This window comes from Ascaphus truei, chromosome 2 (genome assembly GCF_040206685.1).
Source record: "Ascaphus truei isolate aAscTru1 chromosome 2, aAscTru1.hap1, whole genome shotgun sequence".
Classification (NCBI taxonomy): Eukaryota; Metazoa; Chordata; class Amphibia; order Anura; family Ascaphidae; genus Ascaphus; species Ascaphus truei.
Genome location: NC_134484.1, coordinates 153,130,413 through 153,154,075, shown reverse-complemented (window position 1 = coordinate 153,154,075; position 23,663 = coordinate 153,130,413). Strand labels below are relative to the sequence as shown.

At 39.6% G+C, this 23,663-nt stretch overlaps 1 protein-coding gene across 1 annotated transcript in view; it reads left to right on the top strand.

The window, feature by feature from the left end:
* The first annotated feature begins 1,048 nt into the window (after positions 1-1,048).
* Positions 1,049-23,663, top strand: part of DSEL (dermatan sulfate epimerase like) — a 57,558-nt gene continuing 34,943 nt past the window's right edge. The window contains exon 1 of the mRNA XM_075585434.1: positions 1,049-1,634. The gene's annotated coding sequence lies outside the window, so the exon portion shown is untranslated. The remainder of the gene's footprint in view (positions 1,635-23,663) is intronic.

The following is a 23,663-nucleotide window of genomic DNA, read 5'->3' as shown; positions in this document are numbered from 1 at the left end:
AAGCCCCAGAGAAGCCCAATGCTACATCCAATATGACAAAAATACACAGTAAAATACTCTCTTGAAAAAGGGTCATTTAGTTTAACCCTTTGGCCAAAGCATTGTAAGCCTGTGAGTCACGACAAGGCAGACCCAGTTCACAGGTCCTAACACTACCAGATAAAATACTAATATACCTCTATAAGGATTAAAATTCTCATTTGCCTCTATTAGGAGGGAGAAAGACCAACATTCGATCTATATCCAGTAAAATGAAAAGGGCCTTGTGACTTGGGAAGTGGGGAGGAGCGGGTGTAAAACCTGGGAGGGAGGGGCTACTAACCTCCAACTGCTGAGACAGCTGAAAATAAGTTAAGTCTGTGTGTTTTTTTTTTGTAGACTTGCGAGCCCCCCTCACTTTCTCTTACATTCCCACCTCCAATCTCCCACTTCATTACTCTCCCTCAATCCATGTATTTCTCCCCCCTCACTGTCCTCCTCTCTGCACCTCTCTCATTTCCCCACTATCTCACATGCCTCTCACTCTACCCTTTCCCCCCTTTATTACTCTATCCTCTCTCCCCCATTCTCCCTCCCCCCCCCCACTTGTCCCAATTCTACCCCCACAGTATACAATACAATATGCTGCGTGTGTGTACACTATCATGCTGTCACTGATAACCTGGGGAGAAAGTATTATTTTATCTCACGAAGCAGCCTTAAATTATTCATATAATAAATATGACTATATGTGGAATATTAGACAAAAAACTATATTTGACCACACATTACATCAATAAAACAAAATCATCATACTCTAGGTCTAGGGTGTATCTTCATGAAATTCAAGCTATTGATTGGACCACTAACAGGTGATAAAGGACGCATTCATCATATGACTTTCTACGGTACGTTTTGATTGAGATTCCAAATGCACTAACCCAAACGGCAATGTAACCCCTTGATTGATTTTGCATACAGTTCAGTAGAGAATAATGTTTTTGAGAGAAGCACTAGGATCCAGGAGAGAGCAGGCAGAGCTGTCCTCTTGCTCCACCCACATCCCCTTCGTACTGAAAGCTTCCCCCTGCGCCTCACTCCACAATCCTCTCCCTTTCTCTGATGTCGCTTCCTTGGCTTTGCCCTCCACACCCCGTTACATCCCCGGCTCTGTAGAGTACATTGAACTCAGATCGCCTTTGCTGATGTTTTAGAGAAGGGACGGGCAGTAGAAAAAGCAAGATCACCTTAGAAGCGGTGTCAGGGAAGGAGACAGTCTGTTTACTACGGCTGCTGCAGAAGGAGAGGGATTTCCAGATCGATATCTCTTGCAGACTGGAGATCTCACCCTACATTTCTTTTCTATAGTGTTGAAAATCATTTTTTCTTGTATTGATTACATCTACTAAGGAGTAACATTTATAGTACATGGCTTAATAACAGATCCATAAGAGGTCTTATACAATATGTGAGGGCAATCAACAGCGAAAGGACGAAGTTATAGAGATGACTTCAGCTGCCTGCTGTTCTCAGAAGAGAAATGATTACAGCACGGCGAAACGCCCAGAAAAGTCTTATTAATCTTAGTCAACTGTGCAGCTAAGTACTTTTCACATGAGATATACCGTGAATCTGCTCTTTCCTCCTCTGCTTAGGTAAGTACATTGCTAATACTTTCATGTAATTCATTTCCAGGTTGAGGCAGACGATGAGCTTTGAACACGTACACAATGAAAACGATTTGATAGTATGTTAATGACTTTTTCATGTGTAGAGATACATCTGGAAGTTATAGTATATCCTGTTACATTTTGTGTATTGAAAGGGAATTATCAAACCCGTGGCTCCATCTAGTGGAGTCTACTGAGGAAACGGTTCAATTTATTTAACGAAATTCATGTGAGGAATTTGTCTCAGTAGCATAATAGTACAATTTAATAAATAACTAGAATAAAACCTCGAAGCAATAAAGATTCACTACTACAGTACACACACACACACACACACACACACACACACACACACACACACACACACACACACACACACACACACACACTATGTGTATATATATATATATATATATACACACACACACACAAAAAACAATAAAGTAGCGTGCTATAGATTGCTCCAATGTGTGTATGGAAATTAGAGCTATATACTGTTGGACCCAATGGTAAAGTGTGAACAAGTTACACTATGTATATGTGACAACTGGGGAAACCTATTACTCTAATAACCTATAACCAAACACATAGAATCAACATAACCAATTACTTATTAAATGTTCAATAAGCAAAAATTCAAACCAATCGATGAAAATTAAAGAAGTAAAGTCCAATGCCAGATGAAGATAGTGAATCCGGATCTTCAGAAATGATGTTGCCACATTAGAATACCTAAAAGAATAAAAGGAACAGAAGCGCAAGCTCCATAGCGTAATACTGTATGAGTTAATTTTAATGTTACAAACATAAATAAAGACTCTCGGACTTGATTAAAACAGCATTTGTGAGATAAATGTCAATTGTAGTGATGTCAGCATAAAGATGAACAGCAGTCCCAATCGCCAGTGGAGTAAGTAAGGGATACTTTGGAAGTTCATCCGCAGGGAACCTCAGTACGTTCTCGGTTAGACTCTTCCACACCATGCGCTGCCTGTGCTGGGTTGGAGTGGGGGGTATGCCTTGCCTCCCACTGCCATGAGAGTATATTCTGGAATCGCCGGGTTGCTGCAGTTGTTTTGTGTGCCGAGATCTCCTCATGGGTTTGTGAGCGGGCCGTGATGACTTCTTCAGAGGAAACCAACCAGGAGCAAGAACGCACTTAAATAGCTGCTATTGCTAGGCAACCAGTAAACATTACCGGTGAAATTAATGATATACTCGGCATGCATAGTGTGCACCAAGTCCTAGCCTTGCAACAGAGCGCTTGTCGCTAGTGGGGTGGGCTACGTTAAAAACATAAATAGACACAGATGGGGACATAAATTGCATAATAAAAATGCAAAAATTACATAGAGTAAAAGATGAGTGCTACCACTGAGCAAATAACATTGCCAGGTTGAATTTTTTTTTTTATATATTAATAATAGCATGTTCTTGTATAGTGCTGCTAGTTATACGCAGCGCTTTACAGGGACATTTTGCAGGCACAGGTCCCTGCCCCGTGGAGCTTACAATATATTATATATGTGTGTGTGTATACACTCATGTAAACAAATATACACCTTATGTAAGCTCCCAATAAATTGATGTGCCTATAATTAATCATAGAGGAATATAACTATCAAAACATGATCAATTAGATAATAAAATATGCATATATAAAAAAATGTCAAAAGAAACCTGACAAAACCTGGACATCAGGGGATTAAAGCACTGTCAACAAGAAATAGAATAGATACTAATGTTCTAAATGAATAGATTGATAACACACATATGATACATAATGTAGCAATCAATTAACTAGTGTTAATATAAATTGAAATTTAAGAATGAACTTAGACCAAAGGACAAGGGGAGAAGGGGGGGGAGGGGAATAATAGAACAGTAGTGAAGAGAACAGATGAACAGAAAGTGGATCTATTGTAAATGGATGCATAAGGACGTGCTTATAGTGCCGGCGACGTGAATTCGCCCGAAAACAAACGCATTGCCGCCGCCGCGTGCGCTTATAGTGCACGCGACAGGAACAAGCGACGTCGCTGTCGCGAAAACCCGCCGCCAGCAGAATTTGATTTTTCAAGGGCCGTCGCGTCACGTGACGGCCCTTGAACAAATCAAATTGCGGGAATCCCACGATGCGGCCGACCGGCGAAAGATAACTTTCGCCGGTGGCGACGGGTGACGTCACCCATCGTATCGCCGTCGCCATCGGCAGCACTATAGGCAAAGCCTTAGACCAAGATGCTAGTGTCTATGCATTCATTTGAACCACGTGGAGCCAGTGTTCCAAGGGTGTAAATCCAAAAGGATTCACGTACACACAGTGCCTTAAACATATCTCCTCCTAGTTTTGAAGCATTGATCAAGGCATCAAGGCATCAAGGCCTATAACTCTGAAGTCCAGATGGATCTTTAGACTGAATCTGGGCAAAGTGCCTCGGGACACTGTGTGTAAGCACTCCCTTGGTGATTGCTCTACGATGTTCCAAGAACCTAACATTAAAAGGTCGCTTAGTACGTCCTATGTACTGTATATGGCAAGGACATGAGAGAGCATATATTACATGTGTAGTGAGGCAATAAATGTGCAATTAATGTGACTATTAATATTGTGTATGGAGCCATTTGTATGTGAGGTAAAAGAATTACCCAACACAATATGCCTACACATTAAACATCTTGTTCTACCACAGCGAAAATGTCCCTTGGGCATTTTGTATTTAAGCCATGGGGTATCCAGTTGTTTCAGTCTGCTCTGTGCTAGTGTATTTTTAATGTTTTTCCCTTTTCGGAAAACGACTTGGGCAGATTTTGTTAACTGGTTTTTCAAATGCTGATCACAGAAGAGCACATTCCAATGTTTAGTTAGTACCTGTACCACTTTATTTGATTGGCTACTATATCTTTTAATACATTTAGAATTGTTTGCTTGAATACTCTTAGGTGCTTCTTTTTTACCCATATTGTATTTTTTTTTTGATTTATCCAATAGCACTGACCTCTCAATAGGTTTTACTTGTGGACAAGATCATATCCCTTCTGGACAAAATTGCCCACAAGCTGTTTGGATTGTTCGTCAAAAACAATATCAGACGAACAATTGGGTCTCAGTCTGTTAAATTGACTGAGGGGAATTTTTTTGTAGCCATTTAGGATGATGACTACTTGCCGCATGAATGTATCCATTGACAGCTACTTCCTTAAAATGAACCCTTGTTTGAATAAGGTTATCGTCATCTATTGTGAGCAAGAGGTCCAGAAATACAATCTGATCTTTACTAATCTGGTGTGTGAACCTAAATCCCATATCATTATCATTGAACCCAACCAGGATCTGCTCGAGGACGTCAATATCACCATCCCAGACGATCAAAAGTATACCAGGCCTGCACCCAGCCGCGTGCCTGGTATACTTTGGCCGCTACATAGATGACCTTTTGATGTGCACCTCCTCCTCTAACATCTATCTGATTGGGGATCCTTACTCCACTGGTGATTGGGACTGCTGTTCATCTTTATGGTGACGTAACTACAATTGAGATTTATCTCACAAATGCTGTTTTAATCAAATCCTCTTGTGAGTGCAAGTCAGAGAGAAACTTTTTTATTTTTGTAACATTAAAATAGCTCATACAGTATTAAACTATGGAGCTTGCGTTTCTGTTTCTTTATATATATGCTATACGGTGGAGGTTTCTTGTCGCCTTTTTCACCAACCATAACTTAAAATATGTGTGTGTATATGTGTGTGTGTTTGTGTGTGTGTATCAGACTATACAGAAACTGAATAATAAGGAATTATTTATAGCCAACAACCCTTTGTTTTTTATGATAGCAAAATTCAGTGCTACTGTGTCAGATGACCACTTTATTCTATTAACTGAAGAAGCAAAACTAGTGGCCTGCATTGCTAAAATATGAATGCATTTTTGTGCTACACAGTATGAATAGGAGAGATTGCTAATTCTCTCTTTTCTTTGTAAAAATATAGTTATGTAAAAAAAAAAAAGGTAATAGTCATCTGATAATACACCAATTACATTTTGATCATTGTTAGGTAGGTTCTTTATTTAATTCCAATAATATAAAGTGTAATGTAATGTTTGTGTTTACATAACACGCTTATACAGTTACAGTATGCACAGTTTTAAAGAAATAATTTACATTATCTTAGCATTTCACTAAAGGGTATGGCTGTTACCATATTAATATGCAACATTATTTATCGTAGTGTACAATATAATTCATTCAATTTGTTTGTTGTTGCTTACACTTTCTTGTAAAGGCACAGATAGATTCAATTTACTGTACTATTTAATAGAGATGGACAAAACCAGAACCTACCAGAACCTTTAATACCAAAACCATATACAAAACCAAAACACTTAAGATTATTGCAACCAAAAACCAGCCAGCAGTTTGTTGCAGTTTCTGCCTGTTCCTTTAGTGAAAGTGTTATTTGTAGATGTCTGCAGGAAGTGGAGTCTGACACAAAGGCGTTCTTAAAGTAGTTTGTGTTTAATAGCACAGCAAACAATTAGGATAAATAGTACAGTGTTGCCTCAGTGTGACCACAAGCACGGTGGTCTAGCCCAGGGGTGCGCAAACTGGGGGGCGCAACAATTTCTAGGGGGGCGCAGCGGTAACAGAGGACCCGCCCTCTTCCCCAAGGCGTTTAAATTAAATGCCGGGGGAGGCGTGAGGCCTCTGTAAATCCTTTACCTGCTTTCTGCTGGCTCCTCAGTGACGTGTCGCTGTCACGTGATGTCACATGATCTGCGGCGTCATTTAATGCCGGGGCCTTGGAGGGGGGGGGGGCGAACACTGCAGCTGCCAGGCAGGGGGTGCAGCTCAGGAAGTTTGCACACCCCTGGTCTAGACAAATAAGCTTTCCCTAGGCAAAAGTATATATACTTGTTAAAAACAAAAACATTATCATTATTTAATTCTCATATCATTTTGCTCATGGGCATTTCCCAGCCCTATCTTTATCTTATGTGATTAATTTCCCATACATTCTTTATCTTCTGCATTCCTTTGGGATAACATGTAGGAGGGAAGTCCATTCTCCAGTGTCTACAGCTAGTAACTAAATCATGTATGTGGTGTCTGAGGTGGAACAGTTGAGAGATAATGTTTGCTTCTCTGAAGATATACTTTCATTATGTCTTTATCCTTACAGCCTTCTTCACCTCTGTCTGCTATGGTTTAGCCTCATACTGAACAATAACCCATTTTGTGCAGGAATGCAACACACCAGGTTATACCCAGTCTCTGTTATGGGGGTTCTACAGTCCAAAGTCCAACAATGTCTCATTCATACAGCTTACATTTTCCAAATACAGTATGTTAGTATGGAAATATGAACTCATTGATGAGTATCCTAGGGTTCAATTACAGTCAGATAACTATATCCAGCTATACAACTATTTAATCATTAGCTATTGTTTGTTCCAGAGGTGTTATAAACGGTAGAGTTTGGCTATTAATAAAGTATATACCGTAGCATACTAATGTAGATAGTGATCCGTGCTTGAACATATACTGAGGAGTTTGCTAGGCTACAGAGTTTATGCACCATAAAATTGTGAGGCTTCTTTTTCAAATATATTGACAGTCACAATGGAACAATTTTATGGATATTTTGGAGACATGAGGGGATGCATCGTATACAGTATATTAGAACTAAAATATATTTGGGTTACAAATAAATGACCTACACTGCTTTTATTCATTTTGTCTTTATAACTGAATCTGTTTTGTTTAATTGTTCATTTTAAATACTAAACCATTTCTTCAAAGTACAGGTCTCCTCTAAGAAAGAGATACAAAGTAGATCTCTACTCAAAAGTTCAAAATGCAATTTTCCATTCAATGTGACAGCAAAGACCAGTGGAAAGACAAAGTTTCAGGTCCCATATGGACTCTGATGAAAGGTCTATATGGGACCTGAAACATTGTTGTCACATTAAATGGAGAATTGCATTATGAACTTTTGAGTAGAGATCTACTTTGTATCTCTGTCTTAGAGGAGACCTGCACTTTGAAGAATTTGTTTGCCTATGTTGTGTTGGCTGCACAAGCCGGATTCTCCTCACCTGAAACTGTTTCCCCGCACTTTGGAATTGTACTATACATTTTAAATACTATACACCTACATTTTAATACATAACTCTTAGAAAGAGTTACATTATTAGTCCATTAGCTCAGAACTTCAATAACACTCCATAACAAGAAAATAACACCTACTGTATGAACATTTTGATGAAACACAAATTGCCCTGCAATACATGAAAGAGCAAAAACTGCAGCATTTTATGATCCTGTTATACATAGTATAGGACAGTATTATTAACAGCAGTGCATCATGAGCAGTTCACTGGATGGCACCCAAGGTTGTCACGTTATTTTCTTTTGTAATGTGTGCATTTTTTTTTAATTAATTGGACTCACGTTAAATTCAGTGAGCCCAAGAGCTAACTGTGTATCATTTTTTATACGACATCACAGCTTCACAGCTGGTGTTTTGCAGCCACTATATTAATTGCATAAATGTGCTCTGTAGATGTGTAAATATTTGTGAAATGTTTTACAATAGGCTACACAGAATCTTACAGCTCTAAGCTCTCTTTCCTCTGTATCTCTACACTAAACCCTACTCCGGTCATACTGTCAACATTGATCACCATTTGTTCATAATTTTTACAATGGATAAATTAATACTATAATTTACTTAAATAACACATTTTAAACATATGTAAAGCTTGCAGATTATTCTTAAGAAAGCTATATCTGGTCCAAAATGACATAGATTGCTACTAGATGTTTTATGCAAATTGTAGTTGGGTTTTTTCTATGTTTTAATGTGAAATATCAGTAAACAATAATTGTTAAATTACTGTATGGCAGTAGAAGTAGGGAGAAACATGGGTTTGGCAGTACTTCTTAATTACGGAAATTAACATCTGGCCTAAGCTATTTTTTAGTATTTCACTAAATGGTTATTTTTGTTTGTGTGTGGAAGTTAGAATGGGAGAACCATTATGGAAAGTTCACTGCTTTGTTAACAGGGCAGAGGATACTCCTACTATTTTATTATTTGCAGTCTACACTCAATATTAAATATCAGCATTCTTATTGATTTGCGTTTTCATCAGAATTGATTTTGTCTGGGGTATTTTCTGTCACTGACATAATTTTCCTAGCATTCACTGAAAAGATAGCTTGATGTGAGGCTTTAAAGAATAAATCTTGTCTGATTATTAATGGGACAGTTCAAAATAGTTGGACAATTTATTTTTTTAAATTACTTTGTGTAATTGGTTTCCTTAGAAAGGATTTACTTATTTGTATCTTTTCAAAAACCAATATGTTTTGCATTTCTCTAGATAAACTGAATTCAGGCATGAGCTACTACAGTATGTTTATCCGTTTCACTAATGATAGCATCATAATTAGCAAAAAGAACAACTTACTCACTGCATGGCTTTGAGAACTGGCAAACAGCATTGCAAACAAAATACATTATATAAAGATTTTAAACACTAATCCACTTCATTTCTTTACCAAACAAATGTTAAATATTTAAAATTGTTTTAAACATTATTTATACCAAACTTGTCTGATTTTCTTTATTTTAAAGGCTCCAGTCAGCTACATTTAACCTATTACAAATACCAGTGTTACCAGTCCACCTTTGCACTAGGAGGGAATGCCCATTAAAACCAGCAATTTTTGAGGAAACGGAGGGCTTGATAAATGAACTCTGATTTTCCCAACCCCCAAGGATCCCGGTTCCTGAGAAATATTTTTTTTTTATGTGGCATTGTTTCCTATTAAGAAAACAAAATAGTTGAGGGTCATCCTCAGCTCTTCAAATCAGTAAGAAGCTGCAAGATTATGCCAGGCTTTCTATTCGATAACATCTTGATTTTGTGATTCTACCTGCAAACTAAAAGGTACATTTTGTGAGAACTGATGGGCTTCCACAGTTTACAACAGCTTGGTTCTGCTTCACAGGCCCCTCTCCATTTCCATCTGTTGCGAATTATTGTGCGGGTGGGGCACAAACGGGTTAAAGCCTGCTGCTTTAAACTAAGATGTTAGACCTTCCAGTTTTTGCACAGTCATACTGTAGAAACGGAGTAAAAAGTAAGCCCACAGCTGCATTTGTTTAGGCAAATTATTGTCTGTCCATCATATTTTCCTCATCTTACACAAACTTACCCTACAATATTCCTCTTTCGTACACACAATCTCAAGGATCTCTTCCTAACCCATGGGTACTCTCATATGTTCTCCAGTCTCCCTGTTGTACACACTTGCTGGCAAATACTGTTGGCCACATTTACTTAGTGGCGCTACTCCATAAAATACTTTCCGGATCTGGAAAACACCTGAGTGACACTTCAAACGCATTGGCCATAAGGTGTCTTTTATCTCCAAAAGATGTCTTATGACATACGGCCATATTGACTTTCATCTATTTCTGTCTTACTGTATCTCCCAGTATTTTATTTATTTTATTTATTATTTATTTATAAAATATTTTACAAGGAAGTAATACATTGAGAGTTACCTCTCGTTTTCAAGTATGTCCTGGGCACAGAGAAAAACAAATAATACATGGTTACAAATACAGTTACATAAATGAACAGGGTATACATTATATACAAGACATTGCGTGCACAGTTAAAGAAAATATATATTATGGGCGTATGAAACAGTTACAGACCAGATTAAAATGTGAGACAGCCTTAGATTTGAAAGAACTTAAACTAGTGGTGGATGTGAGTCTCTGGTAGGTTGTTCCAGTTTTGGGGTGCACGGTAGGAGAAGGAGGAACGTCCGGATACTTTGTTGAGCCTTGGGACCATGAACAGTCTTTTGGAGTCTGATCTCAGGTGATAAGTGCTGCATGTGGTAGGGGTGAGGAGCTTGTTCAGATAGCTGGGTAGCTTGCCCATGAAGAATTTGAAGGCAAGACAGGAAATTTGAACTTTGCGCCTAGACTCAAGTGATGACCAATCTAGTTCTTTGAGCATATCGCAGTGATGTGTGTTGTAGTTGCATTGGAGAACAAAACGACAAATTGAATTGTAGAGGGTGTCAAGTTTGCTAAGGTGGGTTTGAGGTGCCGAGCCATATACTATGTCTCCATAGTCAATAATTGGCATTAGCATCTGCTGTGCGATACGCTTTCTGACCAGGAGACTTAGGGAGGATTTGTTCCTGTAAAGTGCCCTAGTTTGGCATAGGTCTTGGTTGTCAGGATATCAATGTGCATCCCGAATGTTAAGTGGGAGTCAAACCATAAGCCCAGGTATTTAAAACTAGTGACAGGTGTTAGGGTGGTGTTAGCGTTGGTTCTAATCAGGAGCTCAGTCACTGGAAGCTTTAAAAATGTAGTCTTGGTCCCGAATACCATTGTTACAGTCTTGTCAGTGTTTAAAAACAGTTTGTTTTGGGAAGTCCAGTTTTCGAGTCTCAAAAAGTCAGACTGAAGTATGTGTTGAAGGTCAGAGAGGCTATGGCTGTGTGCATATAGGATTGTGTCATCTGCATACATGTGTATTGAGGCTTCCTTACAAGCTGTGGGAAGATCATTAATGAACACTGAGAAGAGTAGGGGCCCCAGAACAGGGCCTTGCGGGACACCACAGGTGATATCCAGGGGGTTGGAGTTAGAGCCTGAGATGGACACATGTTGGGATCTTCCTGATATGTAGGACAGAAACCAGTTTAAAGTAAGCTTCCCTATTCCAGAGCTCTGGAGTTTGTTGAGCAGGATAGCATGATCAACTGTCTCAAAAGCCTTTGCAAAATCTAGGAATACTGCACCAGTGAGTTGACCCCGTTCCATTCCACACAGGATTTCATTGCAAACTTTTAGCAGGGTAGTTACGGTGCAGTGTTTGGGACGAAACCCAGATTGGAATTGGCTAGGGAAATTTGTCTTGGTATAGAAATCGCTTAATTGAGAGTGGGCACATTTTTCCATGACTTTGGATAGAATTGGGAGAAGTGAGATTGGCCTGTAGTTTGAGACAGTGTTTTTGTCCCCACTTTTGAAGATTGGGACAACTCTGGCAGTTTTCCAGGTCTTAGGGATATGGCCTGCAGACAGGATAGAGTTGACTATGGACGCAATTGGTTTGGCAATGGCTGGGGCACCAAGTCGTAGGAACCTAGATTGTAGTAAGCCAGGTCCACATTGGCTGCTTAGTTTTAGTTTGAGGAGCGCTTGTATAATCTCCTCTACAGATACTGGGCCAAATTGAAAATTGTGGGCAGTGTTGGGAGGGGGTGGGACTATAGGGGTACTCCCAGGATGAGATTCATGTTTGTGGTTTGGGCTGCGTTTTGCTAATAAGTTAGTGGCGCACCCCACAAAGCAATCATTGAATGCATTTGCAATGTCAGTGGGGTCTGTCAGAGTAATATCCCCCTTAGTGATATTACTTGGTTGTTGATGGTTAGGAGGCTGGAATATGTTGTTGATAACCTTCCAGAAGTTAGCTGGGTTTGTTGTATTTTGGTGTAGATTGTCAGAGTAATATTGTGCTTTGGCTTGCCTTGTTTGCCTTGTGCAATATATCTCTCATTTACAAAATAGGTGGCTATTCATTAACCTTTTCTGCCTGGGGTGGTTGACACCTGCCAGGCCAAAAAATATTTCAAAATGGTATATAGGTATGAAAGCTATATAGCGTTCTTTTCAGCTCAAGTTAAACTTTTAATTGGTATCTGTTTCAGGTGGATTGCATATTATGTGACCAATATATGATGTTGTACTATAAATAAAAAAATAAATCTACATATTTGGTTTTAACATTATCCCAGATATCACTAATAAAGTAAATTAATTCATAAAAAAGAAAAATGAAATACTGTATTAGTCTCTCTGTGTCCCCTATTTACACTGAAACTAGATCTGAATAGGTTTGCATACTGTACTTTTTGTGGTAATATAGACTCTAAATAAGCAAAACTGTTCACACATGAATTTGGCTAAAATATCTAATTTAGATATTTATTTAAATAATAAAAGACTAATAACTTCAGATGTTGCATTAATAATTTCTCATACCAGCTTAGTGGAATCATGGAAAGGAATACAACATGTTATCTCCCTTTGTCCCCTGAGTACTCTGATGCAAAATAGCTATAGGTCTACATAAGCTATAGTCTACATACTGTTTTGGTCACCTAATTAGTAAGACTGCGTAGAGGCAATCTTGGGGGTTGGCATCTATACAGCAGCAGCACTTGAGTGACACTCTGGCTGGAGCATCCCAATGGAGCGCCGCCTTTACTTTCTTTCGACGTAGTGGTGGACACGCTCGCTAGGGAAGAGGACCGGGTCACCTCGCTATCGCTGGCGGCGGCTTGCAGGCAGGGGTCCCGCTCCTGCACTACCAGAAAAAGTGCCTCAGCTTCCTCCCAGGTGGTCATCTCACCAGGTACTTCTTTTTCATTGTCTGGAACAGGAACACACGAGTCCCTGTGAGCATCCGCTCCCGATGTTGCGGTCCAGTCCACACACCTCTATATGTCGGCCGCGTCCTCCCTCTAGCCCGGCAGGGGTGGTAGCAACACCTTGGGTTTTAGGTGGGGAGTCCCACACTGCTGGCATCTGGATGTTAAGCTCACCTCTCCGCCCAAGAAATCGCAGCAGGGGCAGATACAGTGCAGGAAACTCCCCTTTCACTTGCACTACCAGGAAGCCTCCTGATAGTCGATAGTGGGATACAATGCACTTGGCCATGCTAGAGATGTTGTGCGGGAATAGTGGCGATTAACTCCTGCTTTGCCAGTGTTGACACTCACTTGATCATTAGCATAGTGCTTCCTCCCCCTGGTGGATCCAGGAGTACATGCACACTATGGATGGGTGCGGCTTCTCTTTCGTGCCAAGCCACTCATAGCAGATGGGTGCGGCTTCAGCTTTCGCGCTGAACCAAGCCCAATTTTTGCAAAAGAAGCTTGCATCTTGCAAACTCCTCCACTCGGTCCTCCCGATTTTGGCGGGAACCGCCATTTTCACTTGCTGTAGCTCCTCTGGAGGGAAAGGTGGTCCCTTGCTGTGCAAGAGTCCCCAAAGACGCTACACACATGAACAATTAAATTATAGAGCACACTGCGCCTCCCTGTGCTGGGGACCGCTTATTAGTATTGTTGTAGCTCCTCAAACGGAGGTTCTATATATATGTACATGTATATTCATATTCATATATGTCTGCAGTTATATATATATATATATAAATATATATATATATATATATAAAAATATATATATATATATTTTTTTTTTTCCTGATTATGTTATTGCTCTGAAAAATACTTGCACTGTACTTATACAACACAAAAGCTGAATGATCATTTGGAGGACAATTTTTTTTATTTATAGCTTGGTGTTTTTTTAATCAAATGTCTGAAGTGTATTCAGGCAATTTGAGGAGAGTTCTTAAGGCAGAACAAATTTATAGTCCTTTTAAACAAATGTTATTTGCATAGAATATAGAACATCATTGGTTTGACTTTCTTTCAGATAAATCCTTTTATGTTTTTCTTCAAAGCAGTATAATTGTGCAAATATGAACTGAACTGAGAAAATATGTTTTGGTATTTCATTAGAATGCTGTCATCTGGCAAGATAATAAGGCTGAACTGCCTGTTAAAATAAATATTGTTGATAGCAAGATAAAATATACAGTAAGTAAATTTCTAAAAGCAAATTATTATTGAGCCAAAACACGGCACAAGAGAGTTCACTCAAATTAAATAAGTTCCACGGTGAAAATTATTGCGAAATATGAAAATCGTTATTGCGAAATATGAAAATTGTTATTGCAAAATATGAAAATTATTATCGCGAAATATGAAAATTGTTATTGCGAAATATGAAAATTATTATCGCGAAATATGAAAATTATTATCGCGAAATCTGTTGCTCCAAAGAAAATACTTCCCAACTGTAACAGGGACTTATCCCTGTTTAACTAAAGCAGCCTCAGAGCTCTGATAATCCAGCAGAGAGATAGTTAATTGCAGCCACTCAATTAACTAGTCTCCGCCTGGACTAATGAGAGCTCTGTAAAAAGCCTCATGTTAGACATAGGTGAGAGATTCATTAGCTCACATTTGGTCTGACATAAGGAGAAGGAAGACTGCAGAGATTTCCTTAGCCCACACAAGGGTGCTGACCCAGGAGAGCTGAGAGGCTTTCCCCTACAGCTAAAACAACAGAAACAGATCAAAGACATTCTTGCTGGACTGTTGTATATCTATATATAGTACTGGTTGCGGTGCCTATGTTTTAATACAGGGTGGCGCAAACTTTTTTCCCTGCGCCCTCCTGCCGGCTGTCCCCTCACTCCCGCGCCCCCTTTCCCCAACCCCAACTTACCCGCGCTCCGGCGTAATGACGTCACGTTACCATAGCAACGTGACGTCACATGACCTCGAAGCGTCATTTTGACGCCGCGTTGCCATGGCGACGCAGGGAGGAAGCCGCCGGAGCCACGGTAAGTTAGGTTTACAGAGGCGCTGCAGCTTCCCCGGCACTTAATTTAAGTGCCTTCGGGAAGAACGCGGGCCTCTGTAAACCCCGCGCCCCCCCGTCGGCAGTCTCGCGCCCCCCCTGGGGGTCGCGCCCCACAGTTTGCGCACCGCTGTTTTAATACATACAACTTTTGGATTATAAACTGTGCTGTCTCCCTTTTTGCCAGTTGCATTTCTGGTGAATTTGGAATATTGTAATCATATGGGACTAGCATCTGTCTTCTTGATATTGATGGTGTTGTGCATTCTCTCTCTCTCTCTCTTATTTATATATATATCTATATATATATATCTATATATATATCTACAGAAAAAACAAACAAAAAACAGGCGCACATAGCATATTAAGGTTTACAAATGTATATGGGGTTGGATATATAAAAATGCACACTCACAAACATATAGGGAATAAAAGCATTCATGAGTAATACTCAATCGCCAGCCAAGGTGCAGGATACGGCCGCTCCAGTATCACCGTCCAATGTGAAGGAACACAGCAACACTGCAATTCTACTCCGTGTACCGGAGCAAGTGGGGAGTGTCTCTCTACTCCCAGCCCTTCGTCACCGCAATGAGCCTCTGGTAACAGTCTCGCGAGATTTGGTGACGTTACTTGCCTCTCCGGATAGACTGCGGCGATCCCCGCAGGGATATCAATAGTACGGCTGTACTTGGTTTTGAGTACAAAAAAATAAAAGTCCCATAAGTCAGAGTGGCATATGAATGATATAAAACTGAACAATAAATCACAAAACACTCCCTACGCGTTTCATCTCAAACAGAGACTTCTTCAGGGGTACCCTACGCGTTTCATCTCAAACAGACACTTCTTCAGGGAAACCCTACGCGTTTCATCTCAAACAGAGACTTCTTCAGGGGTACAATAATAATAATCGATATATAATCTTTACTCCAGCCCTCTCTAACTGGGTGGATAGCCAAGCTGATTACCACCCCAAACATACATATATACATGTGTATATATATATATATTATGTATATATATGTATTATGGTTTAGCCTATCCCATAGCCTCTCTTGCTTTCCCAGTAAAATCAACCCCACACAGATGAGACCCATCAAGGTCGAAACAGCTGTCTGTGGGTGGTTTTCTGGGTATGCACCTTAACCCTGGCTGTGCTCAAAGCTGTGACCATGCAGCAAGCTTAAGCCTATAGGGAACCATGTTAAAAATGGTTATTGAGGCAAAAAGTGACACTGTGTGCTCATTTTCATGTCATTTCCCAGAATCCCCTGCTGCAGTGGAAGTGCTGTATGCTGGGTGATAATGGGGAAAGGCGGGGTTGCAGACCTGCCTAAGACATGCAGATGAGCATACAGCTATATTTGTATATATATAAAGCAACTGTAAATATCCCTATATATTCATTTGCATGTCTTAGACAGGTCTGCAACCCTGTCTTTCACCATTATCACCCAGCACACAGCACTTCCACTGCAGCAAGGGATTCTGGGAAATTACATGCAAATGAGCACACAGTGCCACCTTTTATCTCGTGCTCACATTACATGAACAACCCTTAGTCAATGCATGCTGCTTTAGACACAGCTTTTAAGCAAGGGAGTGTTTTGTGATTTATTGTCCAGTTTTATATGCTTTACTGTGGAGGGTTTTTGTCACTTTTTTTACCCACCATAACCTTAATAATAATAATAATAATAATTATATATATATATATATATATATATATATATATAAATATATATATATATATATATATATATATATATATAGGCAATACGATACCGCATCAAGATGAAATATCAGAGGCAGCACTCCAAATGGTAGTCAAAATATTGTATTGAATCAACAAGACATTATTCCAACGTTTCGGTCCACAAACGGGACCTTTATCAAGGTGATGTGATTTACAGAGTGAGAACGAACACACATATATACCTAAAAACCCATTAAGTGTACAGGTGCAAGAAATAATGAACTTAATCACTCCTCCCATCATTGTTATATATACATATATACATATATACAGTCATGGGAAAAAGAAAGTACACCCTCTTTGAATTCCATGGTTTTACATATCAGGACATAATAACAATCATCTGTTCCTTAGCAGGTCTTAAAATTAGGTAAATACAACTTCAGATATTCAACAACACAGGACATATGTGTCATGATTTATTTAACAAAAATAAAACCAAAATGGAGAAGCCATGTGTGAAAAACTAAGTACACCTTATGATTCAATAGCTTGTATAACGACCTTCAGCAGCAATAACTTGAAGTAATCGTTTTCTGTATGACTTTATCAGTCTCTCACATCGTTGTGGAGGAATGTTGACCCAGTCTTCTTTACAACGTTGCTTCAGTTCATTGAGGTTTGCGGCATTTGTTTATGCACAGCTCTCTTAAGGTCCAGCCACAGCATTTGAATCGGGTTGAGGTCTGGACTTTGACTGGGCCATTGCAACACCTTGATTCTTTTCTTTTTCAGCCATTCTGTTGTAGATTTGCTGGTGTGCTTGGGATCATTGTCCTGTTGCATGACCCAATTTCAGCCAAGCTTTAGCTGTCGGATAGATGGCCTCACATTTGACTCTAGAATACTTTGGTATACAGAGGAGTTCATGTCGACTCAATGACTGCAAGGTTCCCAGGTCCTGTGGCTGCAAAACAAGCCCAAATTATCACCCCTCCACCACCATGCTTGACAGTGGGTATGAGGTGTTTGTGCTGATATGCTGTGTTTGGTTTTTGCCAAACGTGGCGCTGTGTATTATGGCCAAACATCTCCACTTTGGTCTGAACTGTCCAAAGGACATTGTTCCAGAAGTCTTGTGGTATGTTCAGATGCAACTTTGCAAACCTAAGCCGTGGTGCTATGTTCTTTTTAGAGGGAAGAGGCTTTCTCCTGGCAACCCTTCCAAACAACCCATACATGTTCAGTCTTTTTCTAATTGTACTGTCATGAACTTTAACATTTAAGATTAATCTTTCTCGCTGTAGAATGATGGACTTTAAATTGTTTGGAAATGGCCTTATAACCCTTCCCAGATTGATGGGCAGCAACAATTGCTTCTCTAAGATCATTGCTGATGTCGTTCCTCCTTGGCATTGTGTTAACACACACCTGAATGCTCCAGACCAGCAAACTGCTAAAACTTCGGATTTTATAGAGGTGGTCACACTTGCTGATGATCAATTAATCAAGGGCATTTGATTAGCAGCACCTGTCTGCTACTTAGCATCTTAATTCCTATGGAAGCAGTAAGGGTGTACTTCGTTTTTCACACATAGCTTCTCCATTTGTGGCTTTATTTTAGTTAAATCATGACACAGGGTATAATGTCATGTGTTGTTGTTCATTTGGGGTTGTATTTACCTAATTTTTAGACCTGCTAAGGAACAGATGATTGTTATTGTGTATGTAATTCTCTTCTGATTGTAGTTTGAAGTCTTATTATAGTGTTTTCTCCCTTTCCGATATTTATTAGAGTTGTTAACACACTTCCAGTTCATAACCTGTTTATTTTCATAATCTAGGTTGTCCATAGTTATCTTATTAGTCTTTCTTTCCATAATCTCATTTTCAAAGGTCTCAACCATTGAGTCAATCTGCTGCTCAAGTCTCATAAATTCCTGATCAGCAGAAAAGACTCGTAGTTCATTTTGTAATGTATTAATAACAGTTGCTAGAGTCAAGGATCTGCATAAGAGACAACGAACACTTCTCTAGAGTATCATTCCAATTATTTATATTTTTTATCAAAATTATATAAGTCCTATTGTGAGTTGAGTGATGCTCAGCCCCGGCGAATGTTTTTTTTGAGAATTTTCTATCTTGCTTGCCGTGAGTACTGACCCCCAATTCAATCCACAATCATCCATATCATTTGATTGAATGGATTGCTTTTGAGTACCTAACTTTACTTATATTGGTCAATTTTAAATTAATATGTATCTTTAGTTTATATCTAATACATATTTTATTGTAGGTATACAATTTTTATAATCTGGAGATTTAGCATGGGAAGTGTTAATACGTTTTTTCTTGTGTTGAATCAGCTAGCTGTTTACACTAATGAGGACAGGTTTACATTGATTAGGATACCTATAGGAAGTGCTCTTAGGTGTCCACCTTCCCCTGAGGAAGTCACGTGTTAGTGACGAAACTAGTAGGGATGAGGTGGTGACGTCAGTGCGCGACGGAGAGAGGATGTGCCTTCTGCCTGTGTGGAGCCCTGTTATTCATGCTGCACACGCAGCTATCAGCTGGAATCTCCATTGACTGAAGGATTCATACTGCAAGTGGATTATCAGGCTGATCTACACAGCACAACGGTGTGTGTCAGGAGCTCCAACAGCTGCAACCTACTCAGACAGAGTATTTACACTGGACCCCTCCCACCTAGCTGACGAACCCCTTAGAGATTATTCTCTTACATGCTTATTGTTTTTTAAATCTTGTAAGTGCGATTCCATGGGACCGCATGTCATATTAAATGGACTATATTTTTTATACAGTATAACACTATGGTGCCTACGCTTCTCTTTGTTTTTTTTCTGTAGGTACTTTGTGGGTGGGTATACCACGTTTTTTTTCTGTAGGTACTTTGTGGGTGGGTATACCACATCAAAGGAGCTGCATGAACCATTAGTATCTGGGGTCTGGATACCATCTTAATTTTTACATATCCTCAGTGGACCTGATGGACTACACTTGTGTGAACTTTAAGTGACTTTTTTTTATGATTTATGAACACCACTTATAATTAGTTATAACACTAATAGCTATTAATAGCACTAGTCTAAATCACTATTATTATAATTTAGTATTCACCTAATTTTTATAGATTTAGCACGTTAATATGCACATAATTATTAAGCGCTACTGTTTGTTTGTGTGTGTATATATATGTATATATATATATATATATATATATATATATATATATATATATATATATATATCCTATAGGGAAAACATGTTGAATGGTTTTGAAGCGATAAGTGGCACTGTGTGCTTATTTGCATGTCATTTCCCAGAATCCCTTGCTGCAGTGGAAGTGCTCTGTGCTGGGTGATAATGGTGAAAGGCGGGGTTGCAGACCTGTCTAAGACATGCAAATGAGCATACAGTAATATATCCATTTGATATATATATATATATATATATATATATATATATATATATATATATATATATGTATATATACACACACACACACACACACACACACACACACACACACACACACACACACACACACACACACACACACACACACACACACACACAGTTTCATGAAGGTAGTTTTGCTTTGCCAATGATGGCAAGCACCTTTTGTGTTGAAATAATTCAGGTGTGAGGATCTTTACACAGTCTTACTAATTTGGAACCTCTCAGTTATACAATAATTTCTAAACCCATACATATCTGGTATCAGTGTACTCAAATGGCCCAGGGCGATAATATTTAGTATTACTTTAAATGATTACAGTGAGCTTGTGTAAGCTTGTGAGATTCCCTCAGGCCTGTACTTTAAAAAAAAGATATACTTTCTTGGGGTATTTTATGCAAGAGGGCAGTTCTTCTTTTCCACTGATGGTTGGCACCTTTTGCATTCAGCCCAAAACAAAATGCAGGCGGTATGTTACTATACAATCTAACTAATTTGGGGGTTCTATTAAACAAAGCCGTAAACCTATACAAATCTATACAAATCTGGTACCAAGGGCTATAATATTTAGCATTTCTTTCCATGATTATTTAGCCGGTATGAAAAATTTACATGAAATGTATTATGGGGTATTGGCTCTTGCCATTTTTTGTTGCTGTTTTTTTTTAATAAGGTTACTTAACTTTAAGGCAATGTAGCTATCTAAGCTAGGGGTGTGCAAATTGTGGCATGTGAGATTTTTCTGGGAGGTGGGGGGGGGGGCGCGGGTGGTTGCAGAGGCCTCGAGCTCTTCCCCAAGGCATTACAATGAAATGCCAGGGATCGTGTGAGGCCTCTGGAACCTAAACTTACCTTGCTTCAGCCAGCGTGTCTCCAAGTGTCTCCATAGCATAGGGGCATCAAATGACTGCGGGTAACGTGACGTGGTGTTACATGACCCTGCACATCATTTGACGCCACACAGAGCGAAGGGGGAGGCGCGAGTACCGGGAATAAGTGGCAATGGGGCACAAGGGCAAACCACAGTCGCGTGACTGCAGCTACCCTAGTGCCGAAAACTGTAAGGGGCCTATGCTCAAAGCGTTCATAAAAAAAATCACCGGGCCATTTAAATCGCCATATTTTTGAGATCTGCTGTCACGGTATTCAGAAAGCCTTGATTACCTGTGATAGTAAAATTCCCAAAATAGGCGAATAGCCAGCAGCGTGATGATCGCCGCTCTGAAAAGGCCTTACCCAGCAATTTCTTTCAGCTGCAGAGAGAGCTGCTCAGTGAGAGCTGTCTTTCCCATACGTAAATCTCGCCCGAAATTAATTTAAGTTTTTTAATATAAATTTTATTACTAGTGTAGATGAGCGTGGGGTCTCCGGAGAAGAACCATGTTTATTCGAGGTCCAGGGACCCCCTTCTTCCCGGGATACAGGCGCCGTTATAGGGTGCCAGTATCTCCTAGGCATTTTAATCCCACGGTCGTGTGACGCGGGACATTTAAATGCATATTAAAACAGCTGCTACTCACAATGAATGTTAAAAACACAACAACACTAATACCCTCCTCCTCTATCCCCCATGATTTTTATCAGAGGCTGCTGGTGTCTGGGTGCCGTCAGGTGATCCATGTGGGTGTCTGTGGGCCCACGGGTGGTCCCCACTGGCCTGTGGTACCAATCCTGTGTCCAAATTTTTTTTCAATACATTTAAATAAATACACCTCCCTCCCCCCCCAAACACATACATTACAGTAATGGGCAAAATAAATATTATCCAGATATGGATAATAGCTCATTTGCCCATTATTAAATAAAACATTAGCCTGCCAGCATAAATAAAGTAAATATACCTTTCTACTTAACACTGCCATCATGAAGTGCGTCCTCATCAGCATACTGCAGGTCCATGTCCTCCGATGCCAGCAAGAATACATGAAAAAATACAATCTAATGGCCCCAAACTTTTAATCACTTGATGGTTAATAACCAGTATAGTAATTAAGGGATTAACCCACCCTCCCCATCTACCCACCCAGGAGGCCTAACCACCCACCCCAGGACCACTATACCCACCCTGTAGCCATTGATTGGCATAGTGGTACATCATACCCATATAATATGGGCATGATAAGCCACTATAGCAGTCAATGGTCACCCTAATAAAAAAGCATGAAGGCCAAAAATACACAATAATAAAAGATATACACACGCACCTAAACACCCCAATTAAATACATAAAAGCACAAGCCAACCAATTAAATAAATAAAAGCACTAGGCAACCAATTAAATAAATCAAAGCACTAACCAACAAAACAATAAATTAATTTTAAACACTAGCCAACGAAACAATCAATACATTTCGACCACTAGCCAACAAATCAATTAATTAATAAAAACACTAGCCAACACATCAATTAAAACCAGTAGCCAACAAAAGAAATAATTAATTTAAAACGCTAAACAATCGGAAAATGAAATAAAACAAGCCATCCAAATTACAAACAATTATAGCAAAACAATAAACATAAAACTAAAAAACAACAATCAATAGAAAAAAAGCATTTGCCAAAAAAATGCATTGGCTGTCACTGTATTGACCTGTACCTAAACGGGCACAGATTAATACAATATCAGTCAATGGGCAATGAAAAATATAAAAATATATATTAAAAAATTCTGTAAAAATACAATTACATACATTCAATATTTTTCTTACCTTTAGAAGCGTTGACCCTCCGAATCGTGGTGTTTCAGGAAACTCTCGTACCGCGACGTCATCAAAATCAATCCAACACCATTTACCTTGAAATTCCGGAACAGGTAACAAAATTCTTCTTTCTTTTATCTTCTATCACCTTCTATCTTCATCTGTCATTATTTCTTTCTTATCTTTAATGTTCTATGTTTTGTCTTCATCTGTCAATCCAAACCCATGGTAAGTCCCAACGAATGTTGTCTCGTCGTCTTCTTCCTGTTAAATGAGGTGCCCAGGCCTTATATAGGGCCTGTGACGTCACATTTTCAGGTCAGATGGTACAGCACCAATCCACCTGAGGAACCCCGGAAATCTGTGGGGACCACCCGAGGGCCCCCTGACACCTGCAGGGACCACCTCGAGGGCCCACATACACCCGTGGGATCCACATGAAGACCACCGGACAACTGCGGCCTCTGGTATCAATCATGTGGGGGTTGAGGAGGTGGGTATTAGTGTTTATTGTGGGTAGCGGGTGGGTGAGAGGGGTATTTGGCCCTAGGTGGGTAGTGGGAGGGTTTAACCCCTTCATTGCCTTAGTGGT